Source organism: Muntiacus reevesi, chromosome 16 (assembly GCF_963930625.1).
Source record: "Muntiacus reevesi chromosome 16, mMunRee1.1, whole genome shotgun sequence".
In the NCBI taxonomy this organism is placed as follows: Eukaryota; Metazoa; Chordata; class Mammalia; order Artiodactyla; family Cervidae; genus Muntiacus; species Muntiacus reevesi.
In genome coordinates, this window is record NC_089264.1 from 35,063,277 (window position 1) to 35,076,762 (window position 13,486).

Here is a 13,486-nt window from a genome sequence, read left to right on the forward strand (position 1 = left end):
CAACAGTTACTATATTGTACTCTTCCTTTCTATTCTTATGTACTTTTCTTTCTTTTTATAATTTTTGTGATAAAATTTAAAATAAATAATACTGAAAAGAAAACAAAAAACAACCCATTTAATCTTCATGGAGGCTATTCATTACTATGATCCAAAGTTCTATTAACAGGGCCAGGCATCTGTTTGCTCTTTAATATGAGATGAACTCAGGACAGAATTTGACACTGTTGATTCTATTTTCTTTCCTATAAACTTTTTAGTTGTTTGAGTTTTTTATTCTTTTTAAAAATAACTTAAGGGAAGTGAAATAAAATGCATGATTTTCTGTCTGACTCTCAGTTCCATTAACTTAAAAACAAACTTGAGCCTTATTATTCATATTTAAACATTAAAAACTCACACAGTTGCATATACATTTATTATTTTATAATCTGCCTACATTGCATTGTGAAAACAGAAAATATACATCCACTCAAATTGATGGTCTCCTCCCCGTGGAAGTGTTTCTAGAGTACAAAGTATAATTGGCTGAAATGTTTGATGTCAGGTTCCTTTTTTTTTTTAATTAGAATTTCTGGCACATGCATTTTACACAAATGTTGTTCAAGGAAAGATCAACTTCCCAAACTCCCTCCTTTCTAAAGTTATTGCTCCTCAATGTTTGTGAAGCACAATTATATCGTTAAAAATTTTTTTCAGAACAGGGTCATGTGGGTCAGTGAGTTTGCACACTGGCATGTGATTTGGACTTTCATCAAACCATTCAATCAAGATGAAACCAAAATGAACATGTCAACTTATTTGAATGGACACATCTATGTACTTTAGAAAAAATTTAAGAGCATGTTGGCATAACATACTGACACAAACATAATGTTAGACTTATTTTTATTCTTTGGGTTTAAAAGTATAGTTGATTTTTATGATTACAAAAAGTGAATAAATGAACATTGTCAAAAAGACTAAAAACTGTAAGAAAAGTCTTAAAAGGAAAAACGTATCTATAATGTTATTATCAGATATAACCATCATTATTTTAGAATATTCTATATAGAATCCTATATAGAATATGCTCTATATCTTTCAGTCAGACATATTTTTATATGTAATTTATTTTTTGAGATAAGTATGTCCATATAATTTTGCATAATGCTTTTAAAATAGATTTATTATAAAAATAAATTTATCATAAAATATTTTAATTTTTGCATTACCTATTATTTTGATAAATTAGTTCACTGCCTGAAATTGTTACTTTTCTTTTGAATATGGGAATGTATTAAGCTATGGCACTATAACTGTGACTTATAAATCATTACCGATCTAAGAATAAAGTCTTAGTTTTTGTAATCTTATTATGTACTTGATATTATCAGGTTTAAAAAATATAAGCCATCTTGTTTAATTCTGTAAATGACTTTTAATGGTATATAAAATAAGTAGCATTAGCATAAATGGACTGGGGTTAGGTAGAGAAGGATAAAATACATACTAAAGGAAGTCAGAAGACTTGGTCACCCAAAACTAATCAAGTCTGTGACTGTTGTGAGTACTTGCTTGTATCAACTTTGCTAGAGTATGGTGACCAGTTGTTTGGTCAAACACAAGTCTAGATGTCACTGCAAAGGAATTTTTTAAAAGATATGATTGACTTTTATAACCAGTTGACTTTTTGTAAATCAGATTGTCTGGGAGGATGAAGAAGTTCTGGAGATCGGTAGTAATAATGGCTATAGAACAATGTGAATGTTCCCAACAGCACTGAAATGTACACATAAAAATGGTTAAAATGGTAAGTTTTATGTTGTGTATATTTTTCCACAATTAAAATAAAAAGTAAAGCAGAACTCTTCATAGCATAGGTGGATGTCATCTAGTCAGCTGAAGGTCTTAAGAGCAAAGGCTAAAGTTTCCTGAAGAAGGAGGAATTCTGCCTCAAGATGGCAACATAGAAATTCTGCCTGAGTTTTGAACGTTTTGACTCACATCTGATGGCCTGGCCTTCAGAGTTTGGACTTGACATTTCCTGCAATCACATGAGCCAATTCCTTAAAATAAATTTCCCCCTCCCTCTCTTTTTCTCTCTCCCCGAACTGTAATTAATACAGAGAACTTGGCTAAGTGACCCCAAGTTTTAATTTCTTCAGCTGAAGGTGAGGAGATGGAATTAGATCATTGGTTTTCAAACTGTAGTCTGTGGATCGGTGTTCATTTTGGACAAAATTCTACCCAGTCTGTGATAAAAAGGAAAAGCAAGTTGGTAAGTTTTTTAGTTAACCAAATGTTTCTAAGTATATCTTTCTCTCTCTCTCACTCTCTTCCCTGAAGTTTATAGCCTTCTACTCTCTTTTGGAGTGGAAATATTCTTTCTTTTATGAAGTGAAGCTGATGATACTTGGTAGTTATTTGTTCTGTCTTGTTTTCCAATGTGCCAAGGCAAAAATACAAAGTTGACAGCTTTAAATCAGTTACCAAACTTAGGAAATTTTTACTAGTTAATATAATTTAAAAATCTGGGAGCCGCTGCCTTACATGATCCCTTCTAACTCTAAAATCCTAAAACTCTAAGATAAGATGTTAGGGACTCAGAGCAGTAAAACACTCACCTACTTAGAGAATCAGAAATCAAAACAAAACAAAACAAAAAATATTATGAAGACAAATTATTTGTGGATTTTTAGCCATTTTGGATTATTCATGCTACCCTGTATTCTGTAAACACAATAGAGGCCAGTAACTGTGGGTTCACACAACGTAACTTCCCTGTTCTGGTAAAACTTTCAGCCTCAAGTCCTGATAAAAGTTAACATTTAACATGTCCTTCGTTGAGCCTTCCAATTTATTTCATGGTTAGATGAAAGAGATTATCTAAACAAGCTTTACTAATCTCAGTTTTCAACTTTAATCTGATGGAGCAGGGTAACCAGAAAGCCAGACTGTAGAAAAAGAGAGAAGGCATTTCCTTTTGAATAGTTTAATATCCTCATATATTAACAACAGAAACTGAAAAAATGTGATTTTCTCTATAGAGCTGGTTTTAAAATTCAGCCTTGCAGGTCACTAGGTAGTAAAAACCAATTATTAGTCTTTTGATAGATGACTCATCATTGGGTTTAGAGGTAAATTATAATTGTAGTGACTTACTTGTGGGTAAATAATAGGTGAACTTAAAGAGCTGTCAACCAGGATTCAAATCAGGGCTTCAGTGGCTGCATTTGAGTAGCTCCATCATAATTCCTTATGGATTATCACTATTCAGGGAAGAATTCAAATTAATTCACTTAACTATAATATTCTTAAGGAAATCATTTAAAGCTTTCTTCCCTTATTGTATGCTGAAGACAAGATTTTTAAACCTTAAGCAGAGTTTAAGATATCTTTCCAAACTAAAATATATCTACTTTTAACTACATTGTTATATTTGGGGGGAGGGGAGGGCTTTTCCAAATAGTTCCTTCTAATTTATACTGAATTCTTTACTTTTCTTGATGTGATTCAATTCCATATAAAAGGCAGAGCTTATCATTGTAGATCTAGGTATATATTGATAAAATATGGTCAGTCTTCATTTAAAAGTTCTATTTTCTCATTCATCAAGAATGTTTCTTCTTACACAGCTTTCTGTGCAACACAAATAGGTTTTGAGTTTCTAATTTTTAAAAATATACGCAAAAAGGTATATTTAATTATTTCTTGCCCTCTTTCTTATTCTGTCCAGGATTTCCATTCATATGATTTGAATGGAAATCATTCCAATCAGGTCTATGACTATCAGGATAGCCATAACTGATATCAAGATATAAATGTATTTACTATTCAGAAATAGAAATGATTTTTTTCTCAACAGACACTGTAGAATTAATGACTTTGGCTAAATGATGTCTTTGTCTGAATCTTGCTTTCTAATATTTACTCAGTTACATTTCCATTCACTCTGGCAAAGAGGCAGGGCACCTTTCCCAAGGAATTTAAGTAAAGGTAAACAAAGTTGGATGGAAATAATGAGAAGTGATATCATGATGAGTCACAGCTCTGGTTCTCCAGCTGACAACAAGGATGTAAATTCCCAGAACGGGTTAGTTTTATCAGTATCTAAGAGAATAAAGAAATCTCACAGGATGCTCAGAAAATCTCTTTTCAATTTGCTTTGTTTATGGCAAGGGAGCATTCAAGAAACAGGCAAGACCAGAAAGTAGCAAAGCAATCAGCTATAAATAGAGCCTGTGTTTATTTGAAGACAGTGTGTTCTGTAAAGTACTGTGAATATTTGGATTCTTGCAAAGAACTGTGTCTAGTTTAACTGAAATTTGCATGTGCAGATGAGAGAAGAAAACATATCCAAGAGAACATAGCACACCATATGGGTATTTAGTATCCTGTTCTGTTTTGTTTTTGTTCTAGTCACAGGATAAAAATTTCCATTTTGCCTAGATTGGCTGCCACTGTAGGGCTGAGCCATGAACTCCATTAACATTCATTTGCTTATCTGCTGTGTGCCAGAAACTGACATAAGGAATCTGCAGGAAAGCAGCCTATTCCTGGCCATAGTCTAGCAAAAGAGTATGAAAGAAAACTGAGAATTATAAATCATAATACAGGGTGATGAGTGCTAAATAGAGTGTGATGTGGGAAGAAAAAGAGAACTTAGGGTAACTGACTCATCCCTGTTTGCCTGGTAGTTTTCTGGTTTTAGCACTGAAAGCCTAGTCCTAGTTTTGACTGGGAAACCCCTCTGTTCCAGCCAAACCCAGACAGTTATGCACCTTAGTGAGATATACCCAGTTGTAAGTCACTGGGGATAGTAATGGAGAATAGAATCTAAGAAAGTCTCCCAGAGGAGAGAAAAACATTTAAACTATGTCTAGAAAGGTGGAGGTAGAAAAATTTAGGCATTATAGGCTGACTCAGGTCCTATCATTGGAACCTGTGAATGTTACCTTCTATAGCAAAGGAATTTTGCAGATGGGATTAAATTAAGGATCTTGAGATGAAAATAGTATCCTAGATGATACAGGCAGTTCTTAAATGTAATCCTAAGTGTCCTTATAAAAGGAAGGCAGAGTGAGATTTGACAACAGAAAAGGAGATGGAAATAAGAAGCTAGAGTAATGTGTAAGGAAGGGAATACCAGCTAAGGGCTGTTCATGGTCTCCAGAAGCTGGAAAAGGAGTGGAAATGGATTCTTCCCTGGAGCTCCTTGAAGGAACCAGATCTACTGACACCTTGACTTCAGCCCAGTGAAACTGATTTCAGTTTTTGGTCTCCAGATTCTGAGAGAAATGGAAGTAAAGTTGCTTTATACCACTAAGTTTGTGATAATTTGAGGTATCAGTGTACATTTCCAGCAACAGGAAATTTAATACAGTGGGGAACCCAGAGAAGGACATTCTAGGCAAGGGAATAGCTTGACAAAAGCTGTTACAGAACAAGGGCTGCTCAGGACATTACAAGGCACCAGTTTGGCAGGTTAGCACACATGGGAACACAGTGGGAGAGGAAGCTATAGGCATGAGCAGGAACTGGAACCTGGATGAACTTATAACTCAACATTAAGGAGTTTTTCTTCCATCTTGAAGACAAATGAAAATATATATTCAGTGATGTAAAGCAGCAAAGCCCTAATGAAATCATATTTGCATTTAAGAAAAGTCTTTTTAGTAGCAGGATGAAAAGTGGATTATTGAGAGGAGGAAGAATATCCAAAGAAGCAGGGAAACCCATTTAGAATGATCATATTGTCCAGGCAAGAAAAGGCAAGAGTCTTCATTACCAGTGGAAATGAAAGACAGCAGTAGTTTCTAGGGATTCTTGGAAGGTGAGTTATACTGGACTGGGTGACCAACTAGGAAAGGTTGAAATTTTCATTTGGGTGCTATGGAAGACAGAACTGTCATAGGTGAGATGAGGAATCCAGGAGGAATGGCGTGTGTATAGGCTGTGGGTGGGAATGATGGGTTAGCTTCTAGACGCGGAATTCGAGGAGCCAGTGGTACATGCAAGTAAAATTTTAAAAGGACAGTTCAGTCAAGAATTTTAAAAAATCTTTGAAAAAGAAAAGCTCTCTATGGGACATGGCGGCAGTGAAGTATGTAGAAATGGACCAAAGACGAGGTGGTTGGTAATGCAGACTTGACTCCATACACGGCACAGTCTTTCTCAGTATGTCCAGCCATTTCTTGTGCATCACCGTCCAGTATGTTACTGACTGTGATTCAGATAAAAGTCTCAGTGGACCTACTTCATTTGGTCTCTGCATCCCTTACCTTGCTGCTCTCTTTTTTGTCTTCATGTCACTCCTTAAACTCTAATCATGCTCAGATTAGAATTCTTTTGTAGCTTCTGCAATCAGGCATCCACCTATCTTTCAGCCTCACTCTATATCAGCAAATAAAAATTATTAAAATAAATATTGTATAAAAAGCTAATGGAATAAAAATGAAAATGAAGAAAATGAGTATGATTTAAAAGTGTTTCAACCTTTAACAATAAAATCCATTAACTGTACCAACATTGAATTATTTTTGTAACTCTTCTAACCTTGCCCTAGCAGGGAAATGGTAAATCTCTAATTATATGCTAACTCCAAACAAAAGTTGTCCAATAGCTCCATTTCTTGGTTAATAACTTTAAAGACATCTTTGTGAAAAACTTTAACATATTTAAGGGCATATGCCAGTGTGTATTTGAAGATGTTTCAAATGATGGTTAGCTCTAGTTTTTGTTTCAAATAAAGTATTCTGGGTCATCTTTATCTCTGTACTTTATTATGTATAGATAGAAATTCTGATTTTTAATTACATAAACTTAAATACTACCATACTTCTGGTTTTTGAGATAGAGTAAAAATCATCTTGTTATAGAATCTTGCTTTGTCCACTGTCATTTTCTTTGTCCTCGTGAGTACTATAGGGAAATGGAAATTTTTAAAAAAATGAATGCTTGGTTCAATTCAAAATTTTAATCATTTGGCTACTTCTCAAGACATGAAAGTTTAAGATTTCAGTTTAAAAAATCTAAGTTACAGTATTCCACCACAAAAATACTATTATTTTAATACTTAAAAATGCCGTGGAATATCTAAAACAGGTATTTTAATCACTATTAGTCTATCTTTGACTGTTGGAAATATACTTCTATTTAAAAGTTCTACTTTATTTTCTCTCATTTTCCATTGGAATCTGTCTTTGCCTCCTCTTTTTTTAAAAATATCTTGTGTAATAGATATCTTAACATTTATCTTATTTCTTCTTTTGGGGAGATAAATTCCTCAAAGATAGGCCCATATTGTAGTCAACTTTGTATCCTCACACTGCCTGATAAAGCAACACATGATTGCACTTGATAAATGTTTTTTAAACTCAACTATTTACCATTATTCTTCCTCATGGTAGAGCTAACTTAACATTTCCCAGTGCCTTAACTATACCTTTCTCATCATAACCAGGTGCTGAAGTCATTTAGATATAAAGGAATAGGTCATGCTAAGAAAAAAAAAAATCTAGTTCTGTGCTGTACTAATGTTCCTTTATTAATTTTCCGGTGTTGTCAAGTTCTTTTCAAAGTGATGGAAATTTCCACATTTGAAAAAATTGGACCTAAAAGTTTGTATTTAATTCAGGACTCTTCTTCATGAACAATGGAGAAAAATTATAGTTGTAGAATTTTTAGATTGACTTTCAAAAGTCTGTAAAACTTTCTATTAAAAAATGCTGATTTACACAGTGCAGAGTAGAGTGGTTCAATAAGCCCAGTTGTTTAACACAATGGTCAATAAAAATGTATCAGTTTGGTTGGGGGCCATTACAGGTTGAATTGTTATATTGCAGTTCAGTACCTCACTATGTGATTTTATTGGAGATAGGTTCTTTATAGAAGTAATCAAATTAAAAGGAGGTCATTAGGGTGGGCCTAATCCAATATGTAAAAAGAGAAAATTTGGGCACTGAGACAAACCTGCCTAGAGGGAAAATGGCCACTTGATGATGGATTGGAATGGTGCATCTCTAAGCCAAGGAACATTAATGATTGCCACCAAAGGCTCTAGAAAGAGGCCAAAAAGGATCCTTCTCTACAGATTTCAGAGGGTGGATGGCCTTGCCAACACTTTGATTTCAACTTCTTGTCTTTAAAACTGTGAGACAAGAAATTTCTATTGTTCTAAGCCCCCTAATTTGTGGTACTTTGCTATGAAAGCCCTAGGAAAACACTACAGGGGCTGATGAAATGTACACTGATACCTCATTCTGTCAAATCTGTTTGACTTGAAATATTTCAGAATGAAAGTATATGTTAACAGTTTCAAATTTAAAGTTAGAAAAATCTAAATATTTCTGGTTTGGACAGAAAAAAGAGCAGTTTTGCTTTTAAAAGAATGAAGATGCAAAAATAGTAAGAACTGCTAAACAGAATTAGCAGTCATGCTAGTTGTATCATTACTGGATTATATCTATGAGAAATTTTTAAAATGTGAATACTAGCAATCAGATGCCATCTCAGAAGAAGAGATGGGATATTTTTAATGTAAGGTGCAGAGACTGAAAATCTTAACAGTCGCTTAGACTGAGATTACTTCTGTCATTTTAATGAAAAATAAAAATTGATTTCTTTTTCTTTTAATTATATCCTTCAAACTTGATTAATATGTCTTCCCTGTGATGTTGAAGGCAGCAAATCAAGGACTATCTCTGACTTGTTCCAGGTGACCTGTCGCTGGCTGAATTCCAGTGCCAATGAATGTACTAGGCATCTAATGATTGTAGGAGAAAGGAATAGAGGCAAGGGGCATGATGGGAGAAAGAGGAAGGAAAAACCGAATGATAATTTCCTTGTCATTCCACCATAATATATGAGCAGCATTTTAACTCTAATACCTTTTGAAAATTAATATTGAGTTATATTTAAAAGTTCTCTTTTACTTTTTGGAAATTAAGATATTTTTATCTTCTTTTTATTTTATGAAGTTCTGAGCCTGTGATGTGATCCTTCCACTTGAATTTTAGTTATTAGTGTTAATTATATTAGCCTTTTCATTTTATTTTCTGAACATCGTGTTTTCATCCTTATTCACTCTCCTGGATGACTAGCTTGTATATGTTATCACACGGAAGATATGATGGAAGAAATTCTAAACAAATTTAGATCAATAGGTTCTTTGTTATATTTAAGGAACATACACAGAATACATTTCAATTTGAGAATCAGGAAATTTATTTGCATTCTGTCACTGACATGCTTTGACACTGAATAAAGTTCTTTATTGTTTTTTCTTTAAAACCAACTCTCAAAAACTATTTTAAACTGATTACATGATGACTGTTCTTTTTTGGTTTTTTTTTGGCTGCATTGGGTCTTAGTTGCCACATGCAATATCCTCAATCTTTGTTTCAGCATGTGAGATCTTCAGTTGTGGCATGTAGGATCTAGTTCCCTGACCAGAATTGAACCTGGGCCTCCTTCATTGGGAGCACAGAGTCCTAGCCACTGGACCACAAGGGAAGTTCCTTGATGACTATTCTTAAATGTATGGACATTTAGGAATAAAAAGTTGCCTGATTGCAAAATGCTTTATTACTAGAGTGCTATGTGAAAATTTACTCAGGAAATTGTTTATTCTTGTCATTTAAAGACTAAAGTTGGTATCAACATTCTCCACTGAAGACTGTGATTTTACGATAACAGAGGCCCACATATTTATGGTTATATTTAAATAAAACGTCCAGATAGGGAAAAATCCATAGGAACAGAAAGCACCTTAGTGGTTACCAGGCCTGGAGTGAGGGGAAATGAAGAATGATTGCTAGGGGAATGGAGTTTCTTTTTAGGGTGATGAAAATGTTCTAAAATTAGTTAGTAGTGATGGTTGTAAAAATCTGTGACAATACTAAAAATTGTACACTTTCAAGGAATTTTATGCTAAGTGAATTATAGCTCAATGAAAATGTGTTAAAAAGTTTTCTCCCTCCCCAAAACATAGTTTTTTTCCCAAAGTTAGTATTTTCCCCTTTACAGTTGGTCTTCAGAAGGAGCCTAGCAGGCTACAGTCCATGGGGTCCCAAGGAGTTGGACACGGCTGAACAACTAACACTTTCTCTTTCTTTACTTTTCACATTTAAATTAGGTTTTCAGTACTTGAAATGGGATTAAACTCTCCCTTTTCACTTGGCCCCTCAACTGTTTCTCATTCTTTGAATATAGTCTTTGATGGCAAGTTTTCATACCCTGGGGATGAATGTGATACTGAAAATGACTAAAACTCAGTGTAACCAAATATAATTAATGAGGTGTAAGTATAAAATGACACTTTCTTGTGTGCTCATAAAATATCTCTGAATGTCACTTCCAAAAATTATTTCAGAAATAGTTGGAACAGGTCAACATATTTGGATTCAACATAAAATCATCAATGGTGACCTTCTGGAAATAACACATTTACTTTCACTTATATTTTGATTAGTGAAAAAAATAACATTATTATTTTATGGTTCTGCCTCTTGGTCATGGTAGATGTAACAGCCCAGGGTTATAATGAGACAAATGTGCCAAGTGACAACTGTAAAGATGCCCTCCAACTCCAGGCCTACTGGGTTCAAGAAGTAAATTTCCTTTTTTTTCTTTTATGAGCTGAAGAGGTGGTTTGGGATAAGTGTGATGAGAGTCTTAGAAAAGCAAGCATGTGTGTAAACTGGATTTTCCCCCATTGAGGTTGACTGAACTCACCAAAGAAGGGAAGGAATTGACTTGATATCAATGATGCCATGGTCTCTTGTCCTAAGTCCTACCCTGGAAGCTTCCATGGACTTCAAAGCACCGATGCATAGGGCTTTGTTTGTGCCTATTCATAGTCAGCAGTCTGTTCTCACAGCCTAGGTAATGGGCACAGTGCCTGTGTCTATGCCTGGCCAGCCACAACACCACTTGCCTTACTCCCCTGTGAGAAAGCATGTGTGGGTTGCTCATCATTTACAGGCCTTGAGCAATGTAGTGGTTGTATCTGTTTATGTCACCGTGTGGTCGAGTCTCAGCGTGGCATTCTGTTCAAGGAGCACAGTTCTTACCCTAAAAAGATGTTCAATTTATTAACTGAATACCTTAAAGAGCTTTAAAGTGCAATAGAACTTAATGGTCTTTTGGACTCTTTCTTGGACCCTTATTCCTCCACATTTCATTCTCTTTTGACATTCCGGATTCTCATTTGCCAGCTCCAGTTCCCCCTCTCTTGTAAGCCTTTTCCTTTCTCTTGGCTTTTGAGTTCTGTAGTGTTCTGTTTTGAAAAGAGTTTGGCAGAGATGGACTACTTCAGAGAAATTGGATAGAAAATTGGCCTGATGAATCAGGAATCAATTGGTAATTTTTGAGGAGTGGGGAAGAGGGAGACTCTCCCTTGATAATACTCCCTTATCAATATTTTTTATTAATAATTTTTAATTGAAGTATATAGTTGAATTATAATGTGTTAATTCCTGCTGTACAGACAAGTAACACAGTTATACATACATACATACACATATGTGCATTCTTTTTCATATTCTTTTCTGTTTTGGTTTATCACAAGATATTAAATATAGTTCCCTGTGCTAAACACTAGGACCTTGTGTTAATCCATTCTATACATACCAGTTTGCATCTGCTAATCCCAAACTCCCACTCCTATCCTCTCCCAGTCCTTTCCTCCTGGCAACAACCAGCCTATTCTTTATGTTCCTAATTCTGTTTCTCTCATAGATAAGTTCACTTGTGTCTTATTTTAGGTTCCACATATAAGTGATATCATGTGGTATTTGTCTTCCTGTTTCTGACTTACTTCCCTTGGGTGTGATAATCTCTAGTTGCATCCATTCAATATTTTTTAATTGAAGTATAGTTAATTTACAATTTTGGGTTAATTTCAAGTGTACAGCAAAGTGATTCAGTTATGCATACATATATGTATATTCTTTATCAGATTCTTTTCTGTTATAGGTTATTACAAGATACTGAATGTAGTTCCCTAAGCTATGTAGTAGGCCCTTGTTGTTTACCTATTTTATATATGATAGTGTGTGTCTATGTTAATACCAAACTCCTAATTTATCCCCTACCCCCATCCTTCCTCTTTGCTAACCATTAGTTTGTTTTCTGTATCTGTGAGTCTATTTCTGTTTTTTCAGTTCATTTGTCTTATATTTTAGATTCCACATATAAATAATATCGTATGGTATTTGTCTTTTTATGTCTGACTTACTTCACTCAGTATGACAATCTCGGTCTATCCATGTTGCTGCAGATGGCATTATTTAATTCTTTTTCATGGCTGAGCAACATTCCATTGTATATATGTACCACATCTTCTTTACCCTTCCATCTATCAATGGACATTTGGGTTGTTTCCATGTCTTAGCTGTTATAAACTGTGCTGCTGTGAACATTGGGGTGCATGTATCTTTTCTAACTTACCAATATCTTTTATCATGTTTAGTTTACAATTCTAGTATGTCTCACCACAAGTTTTAGTGTCTGTGCTGTTTCCCCTCTATTGTGGCATATGTTCTATTCATTTCCCACAGCATTGTAGCTACTCATCCACTGCAAAAGGACTTTTTTTTTTGTGGTTGTTGTTTTGATTACCGCTTTAAGTTCTCTCACATCTTTGACCTCTCTCTATTTATCTTCTTCTTGTGTGATAATTTAGCATATCTCCCAGGTTCAAGTCATCTATCCTCTGCTCCTACCCAGCACTGCGTGAAAGCTGGGACAGCAATGGAACTAATAGACAATACAAGAGCAGAGCGAAGGGAGGTATACCAGTTTGGCAGGGAAGGGTCAGCACACAAGATGTAGATGCAGAGAGCAGGAGGCAGGGGTGGAGGGTTTGCTCTGGGAAAGAAACTCATCTGAAGACTATGCCTCAGGCTCCCAGAATAATTCAAAAGGAAGGGCTCTAAAAATGACTTGAAAATGGAAGTATCTTTGAATAGTCACACAGCCTTTCAATAGGATTGCTTTGAAAAGGACAAAACTGTTTGATGTTGCACATTATGCTGCATTTAGGAAAGAATCACTTACATGATTATATCGCCATGCCTCCTATATTCTGTGCTGTCTTCCTTCATATCTGAAATAAAGATTGATAGCTGTCACTAGTTATACAAATGTGCCATCTTCCCTCCCTTCCTACCTTCCTTTCTTCCTCCCTCCCTCCTCTCTCTTTCAACAGAGTGCATCTGAAAGACTAGACAAGGGGCTAAAGCACTAACACATTTCCAAAATGTCCATTGGCTAGTAGCTATCTAGGAGATCCACATGCTCTGCTGTTTTACTTTCTCACGCAGACAATTGAGAGTTGTTTTTTGCCTTAGGGAAAAGCCTAAGGGGTCCTCCAGCACTAATCAAGAAGTGAAAATAGTCAACAAAAGAGCTTTCAGACATAATGTTCTCAGAAACCTGAACAATAAAGCCCTATCTCTTCAGTCCTCTCTGTTTATCTGATACAAGTTCATTTCTTGCTCTT